Here is a 7789-nt window from a genome sequence, read left to right as displayed (position 1 = left end):
GCATCTTGTTAATGTTTACAGTAAACTACTGGATAACACCTTGGTTAATGTTTACAGTAAACTACTGGATAATCTGGTTAATGTTTACAGTAAACTACTGGATAACACCTTGGTTAATGTTTACAGTAAACTACTGGATAACACCTTGGTTAATGTTTACAGTAAACTACTGGATAACACCTTGGTAATGTTTACAGTAAACTTCTAGATAACACCTTGGTTAATGTTTACAGTAAACTACCGGATAACACCTTGGTTAATGTTTACAGTAAACTACTGGATACAACCTTGGTTAATGTTGGTTTATCCGTAATACGCACGTATAGTTTACTGACCTTCACAAATGAGCAGATTATTAACACCAATGGATGCTTCATATTACTTTGTTAGTAGGGTATATATACTGTTTAAAAACCTTCATTCATCTCCAAGATAGACTTACCCCCTATTGGTTAATGTTTATATAAAACGTTAACTTAGATTGGCACACCCCTGTGGTTAATGCGTTTTACCTACCTAGATTTAATACACAATATCAAGCTGCGCAGTAGGTGAGGTCCACCGTTTACCTTCGAGACTAGCATTGTACTATATTTGCATTACACAAACCGTAGTACGTGGGAAAAGTCAATTTTGCCTTGGTACCTTGTGTTTACCCACGCTACAAACATACTTGGCAGCCCATATTAACACCCAACCTTATGAGTTATAGATATGGTTATGTATAGTCAGTGATACACAAATAAGATCAAAAAATTTCCATCAGATTCTAGCACAGCCCCACCTTGGTTAATGTCTATATGCTATCGCTATTTGATCAAGATAAACCTCTTGGTTAATGTTTACAGTAAACTACTGGATAACACCTTGGTTAATGTTTACAGTAAACTACTGGATAACACCTTGGTTAATGTTTACAGTAAACGTCCAGATAACACCTTCAGTATCAGTATCAACCTGAAACCAGTTCTGTGGTGGTGAACTGATCAGTATCAACCTGAAACCAGTTCTGTGGTGGTGAACTGATCAGTATCAACCTGAAACCAGTTCTGTGGTGGTGAACCGATCAGTATCAACCTGAAACCAGTTCTGTGGTGGTGAACTGATCAGTATCAACCTGAAACCAGTTCTGTGGTGGTGAACTGATCACCATCCTGACCCCCCTAGCTAACACAACGTGCCATTGGAACACAGGAGTGATGGTTGCTGATAATGGGCCTCTGTACACCTATGTAGATATTCCATTAAAAAGCAGCTGTTTTCAGCTACAATAGTCATTTACAACATTAACAATGTCTACACTGAATTTCCAATTTGATGTTATTTTAATGCACAAAACAAAAGGTGCTTTTCTTTAAAAAACATGGCCATTTTTAAGAGACCCCAGACTTTTGAATGGTAATGTAGATGTTCCAAAGGTCTGCATCGGTGGCTTGTAGGTTATGATTGGAAGCCAAGGGGATGTTAGAGTTGTTTATGTTAATTACAGTCAATTACAGCGAGACCGGCAGTTATTTTGCTTTGCAATCACCGGCTGACACCATTTCATGACCGGCACAGCCCTAGTCTGGATTCATATACTTTCTAACCAAATGGCAACGTGGACAATGTTATTTTGTTTGATGTCCCAAATGGCACCCTATCCCCTTTATAGTGCACTACTTTTAACCAGAGCCCTATGGGGAAAAGGCACCCTATTCCCTTTATAGTGCACTACTTTTAACCAGAGCCCTATGGGGAAAAGGCACCCTATTCTCTTTTATAGTGCACTACTTTTAACCAGAGCCCTATGGGGAAAAGGCACCCTATCCCCTTTATAGTGCACTACTTTTAACCAGAGACCCATGGGGAAAAGGCACCCTATCCCCTTTATAGTGCACTACTTTTAACCAGAGCCCCATGGGTATATGTAGAGAATAGGGTTCCATTTTGGATGCACACTTTGTCTTCCTGATTTGTGAATCGAGTCACGTTTCGTCCATTTTCATTTATAGTAATCTCCTTATAATGGGGGGAGAAGAAAAACAGATTATGAGAGAGCATGTTGTGTGGTAGTACCTCTGTAATTACAGACAGACACAGACACAGACACAGACACACAAACTACTACCGCCCCCCCAGAGCTGGTTTATCAGTAATGCCGATTATACTAATCTCCTTCACTGAGCGGTAAGATATGAATGTCATTTGTCTTATATAATTAGTGTCATGCTGTGCTGGTTGAATATAGTGTATTATAAAATCAATCCCTGTGTGAATATCCAAACCTCGCTACTTTCTTCGGTTCCTTTGTCAGTCTTGTGGTAAAGAAGAAAGCGCGGTTGTGGTATTCATTGGCTGACATTTGGAAGTGCGTCCTGACCCTAGCGTTGGTTTCACACGCCCACTTCCTGGTCTCCCATGAGGAAATCTTTGTTATTTATGACCAAGTCTTCATTATTTATGATTGATCTGTCTAGGAGTCGTAGAATCACTGACGGTTTTGATATTTTCCAATAACGTTAAGTGTTAAATGAAAGTGAAGGGAGGGATGGTTGGTTGAGTATGTCTCTTTCAGATCTGACCTAAAACACTCTGACTCTTTAGGCCTGTAAATCTTCAGAGACGTCTTCTGGCCCAGTCATCCTCCTCAGATCCACTTCCTTACCCTGTGTAGAGAGCGGCCAAATTCCCTCAAACTCCCATCACTACGAGAGTGAGTCTAGCACAGAAGCGAGGGAGGCAACAAAAAAAGAAGGGGTGTGCATCACCATTAGACAAATACATAAATCTAACCTGGAACAATCTTTCTACTTAGGTCTGTAAATCTACCTGAGGGAGACATCTCTTGGCCAAGCCAGAGCCTGTTATTGCGCAATACAAAAAACAAATGATCCTCCTCCTCGTTCAGACTTAAGCTGCAACACTATGACTGTCTATAAACCTGCAACACTATGACTGTCTATAAACCTGCAACACTATGCCTGTCTATAAACCTGCAACACTATGACTGTCTATAAACCTGCAACACTATGACTGTCTATAAACCTGCAACACTATGACTGTCTATAAACCTGCTAACCCTATGACCTGTCTATAAGTTGAACAGAGATACATTTCCTCCAGGCCCTATCGCCTTCCACTTCCTCCATCTGTTTAGAGAACTGCTAAACTCCCTTCGCAGGAAACATTTACTCAGATGTAGATAGTGATAAGTTTCTGACTGCCTGGGCATTGTGTGTGGTGTGTGTTGGGGGGGGGGGGGGGGCTGGCAGGGCAGGAGGGACTAGAAAGAGGGTAGTGATAAGTCTCTGACCTGCCTGGGACATTGCAGGGGGGGCTGGCAGGGCAGGAGGGACTAGAAAGAGTTGCATTATCAGACAAGTTCCCGAAACCACTAATAATTGACAAGCACAATCACCAGTAATCTCTTTGATTTCAACATTTTGACACCCCTTTAACATGATCATCATGTCTCCATTACCTCATGTTCCGCCCCCCCCCGACCTTGTCTGTCATATGGCCTTCGCAGTCTCTCAACCAGCACGTCAACACGTGCTGAAGACACGTTTACACACAATTTATCATGTCGTTTATAACTTTACAAAGGCGCCACATTTGTCAGACACCAATCCGCTTTTGATGGCTGTTGGTGTTTCACAGTCAAGAACAACTCTTGGAGCCCTTCTTGGGCGCGGACTTTGCTGGCTCGGGCATGATGCTGATGCGTCACTATCGGAGCCCGTTTGAAAGTAGAAGAAAAGGCCCTTTTTGTATAGCAGTAAAACCACTCTCATCTTTACCAGTAGAGATGGCAACACGGCCAAAACATAGAAATACCCCATCTGCTTGGAGTTTGCCAAAAGACACCTAAAGAACTCTCAGACCATGACAAACAAGATGCTCTGGTCTGATGAAACCAAGATTGACCTTTTTTGCCAGAATGCAAAGCGTCACGTCTGGAGGAAACCTAGCACCATCCCTATGGTGAAGCATGGTGGTGGCAGCATCATTCTGTGGGGATGTTTTTCAGCGGCAGGGACTGGGAGAATAGTCAGGATCGAGGGAAAGATGAATGGAGCAAAGTACAGAAATATCTTGATGAAAACCTGCTCCAGAGCACTCAGGACCTCAGACTGGGGTGAAGATTCACCTTCCAACAGGACAAAGACCCTAAGCACACAGCCAAGACAACGCAGGAATGGCTTTGTCTCTGAATGTCCTTGCGTGTCCCAGCCAGAACCCGGACTTGAACCCTATCTAACTTCTCTGTAGAGACCTGAAAATAACTGTGCAGCGACGCTCCCCATCCAACCTGACAGAGCTTGAGAGGAGAATGGGAGAAACTCCCCAAATACAGGTGTGCCAAGCTTGTAGCGTCATTCCCAAGAAGATTCAAGGCTGTAATCGCTGCCAAAGGTGCTTCAACAAAGTATTGAGTAAAGGTTCTGAATACTTATGTAAATGTCATGTTTTTTAAAGATTTGCTAACAATTCTAAAAACCAGTTTTTGCTTTGTCATTGTGGGGTATTATGTGTATATTGATGAGGAAAACAAACAATTGAATCCATTTTAGAATAAGGCTATAACCTTAACAAAAGGTGCAAAATACTTTCCGAATGCACTTTATGTAAGTTCCTCTCTTAGCATCTCTGTCCCTAAAATGTGTGAGCTGTTGGTTAAAGAGGTGGCCATCAGCCAAACATATTTATTCCTGCGACAGAGGCTGTTGGTATTATTTCTGACTATTTAAAAACCCTTTCTGGTATCTGAACTGGTTGTGCTAGGAGATCTAAATCTTCATTGGCTTACACATGCCTCAAATCAGTTTAAGATTATCTGTTCAATTTGACTCAGCTGATAACGAAACCCAGATTACTGTAAAAAAAAACCTAGCAAACTCCCCGTTGATTGACCTTATCCTGACTAACCGTCCCCATTAGTATTTGACTAGTGGTGTTTTTTTGCAAATGATATCAATGACCACTCACCATTGTGTTTGTATCAAAAAATGTATGTAAGAAGAGACCAGCATTTTTATGTTTATTTTTTGGGAAATTGTATCTTTATTTAACTAAGGCAAGTCAGTTAAGAACACATTCTTATTTTACAATGACGGCCTACCCCGGCCAAACCCTCCCCTAGATTGGCCAATTGTGCGCCGCTCTATCGGACTCCCGATCAGGATCCAACCAGGGTCTGTAGTGACGCCTCCAGCACTGGGATGCACCACCCAGGGTCTGTAGTGACGCCTCCAGCACTGGGATGCACCACCTAGGGTCTGTAGTGACGCCTCCAGCACTGGGATGCACCACCCAGGGTCTGTAGTGACGCCTCCAGCACTGGGATGCACCACCCAGGGTCTGTAGTGAGCCTCTGAGCGACGGGATGCACGCACCGCCAGGGTCTGTAGTGACCGGCTCAGCACCTATGGATAGCCACACCACCCGGTGGTCTAGTTGACGCTCCAGGCACTGGATGCAGCTCACCAGGGTCTGTAGTGACGCCTCCAGGCACTGTGGATGCACCACCCCAGGGTCTGTAAGATGACGCTCTTCCAGCAGCTGGATGTCACCACCCAGGTCCTGTAGTGACGCTCTAAAGCCACTGGGATGCACCACCAGGGGTCTGAGGTAAGTCGCCTCCAGCACTGGATGCACCACCCAGGGTTGTAGTGACGCCTCCGCACTGGGATGCACCACCCAGGGTCTGTAGTGACGCCTCCAGCACTGGATGCACCACCCCAGGGTCTGTAGTGACGCCTCCAGCACTGGATGCACCCACCCAGGGTCTGGGTCGTGTGTCCATGCACTGGGATGCACCACCCAGGGTCTGTAGTGACGCCTCTAGCAGTGGGGGATTAAGTCACGCTCTCAGTGGTCTGGTATGCACGTTGCCTTATCCAGCACTGGGATGCACCCCCAGGGTCGGTAGTGACGCCTCCAGCACTGGATGCACCACCCAGGGTCTGTAGTGACGTCCTCCAGCACTGGTGCACCACTCAGGGCTGTAGTGACGCCGCCTAGCACTGGGATGACCACCCAGGGTCTGTAGTGACGCCTCAGCATGGGATGCACCCCGGCAGGGTCTGTAGTGACGCCTCCAGCACTGGATGCACCACCAGGGTCTGTAAGTGACGCCTCCAGCACTGGGATGCACCACCAGGGTCTGTAGTGGACCCTCAGCACTGGGATGAACCACCAGGGTCGTGTAGTGAGGCCTCCAGCACTGGGATGCACCGACCCAGGGTCGTAGTGAGCGCCTCCAGCACTGGGATGCATCACCACCAGGGGTCCTGTAGTGACGCCTCCAGACTGGGATGCACACCCAGGCGTGTAGTGACGCCTCTAGCACTGGGATGCACACCAGGGTCTGTAGTGACGGCCGTCCACACTGGAGACACACCAGGCTGTAGTGACGCTCTATACTGGATGCACCACCCAGGGTCTGTATGACGCCTCTAGCACTGGGATACCACCCAGGTCTGTATGACGCCTCTAGCACTGGGATGTGCACCACCCAGGGTCTGTAGTGGAGCCTCAGCACTGGATGCACACCCAGGGTCTGGTGAGTGACGCCTCCAGCACTGGATGCACCACCCAGGGTCTGTAGTGACGCCTCTTAGCACTGGGATCAGCCCACCCAGGGTCTGTAATGACGCCTCAGCACTGGGATGCACCACCCAGGGTCTGTAGTGACGCCTCTAGCACTGGGATGCACCACCCAGGGTCTGTAGTGACGCTCTAAGCACTGGGGATGCACCACCAGGGTCTGTAGTGACGCCTCCAGCACTGGGATGACACCACCCAGGGTCTGTCGACGCCTCCAGCAGCTGGGATGCACCACCCCAGGGTCTGTAGTGACACCTCTCTAGCATCGGATGGCACCACCCAGGTCTGTAGTGACGCCTCCGGCACTGGGATGCACCACCCAGGGTCTGTAGTGACGCCTCACACCTGGATGGCACCACCCAGGGTCTGTAGTGCCATCCAGCATGGGATGCACCACCCAGCGGTCTGTGTGACGCTCCAGCACTGGATTACCCACCCACGGGTCTGTTAGTGACGCCTCAGCACTGGATACACCCATGTCTTATGACGCCTCCAGCACTGGATAGACCCACCCAGGGTCTGTAGTGACCGCCTCCAGCACTGGATACACACCACTTACCGGAGCTTTGTTTATCTAACCACTTTCTATGTATATTATCATCATTCATCATCATTTATTTAATTTAGACTTACAAATGACCAAACCCGGTCTCAAGTTTGGATGACACTGGAGACCCTTCGGTGTGTGTGCCTTTATGTGGAACAACTTACAAACTGCCTCTGGAAGCAACGTCAGCACAATAACTGTTTGTCGTGAGCTTCATGAAGTGGTTTTACATGGCCGAGCAGCCAACACAAGCTCAGATCACCATTCACAATGCGCAAGGTGTTGGATGGAGTGGTGTAAAGCTCGCCACCATTGGACTCTGGAGCAGTGAAACACGTTCTCTGAGTGATGACTCACGCTTTCACCATCTGGCGTCCGACGGATCGAATCTGGGTTGGCGGATGCCAGGAGACAGCGCTACCGTGCCTGAATGCATAGTGCCAACTGTAAAGTTTGGTGGAGGAGGAATAATGGTCTGGGGCTGTTTTTCATTGGTTCGGGCCCCTTAGTTCCAGTGAAGGGGAATCTAAACACTACAGTATACAATGACATTCTAGACGATTCTGTGCTTCCAACTTTGTGGTAACAGTTTGGGGAAGGCCCTTTCAGCATGACAATGCTCCCTTGCACAAAGCGACGTCCATACAGAAA

Source organism: Salvelinus sp. IW2-2015, unplaced genomic scaffold (assembly GCF_002910315.2).
Source record: "Salvelinus sp. IW2-2015 unplaced genomic scaffold, ASM291031v2 Un_scaffold2526, whole genome shotgun sequence".
NCBI classification, from domain to species: domain Eukaryota; kingdom Metazoa; phylum Chordata; class Actinopteri; order Salmoniformes; family Salmonidae; genus Salvelinus; species Salvelinus sp. IW2-2015.
This window is presented reverse-complemented; position numbering follows the sequence as displayed.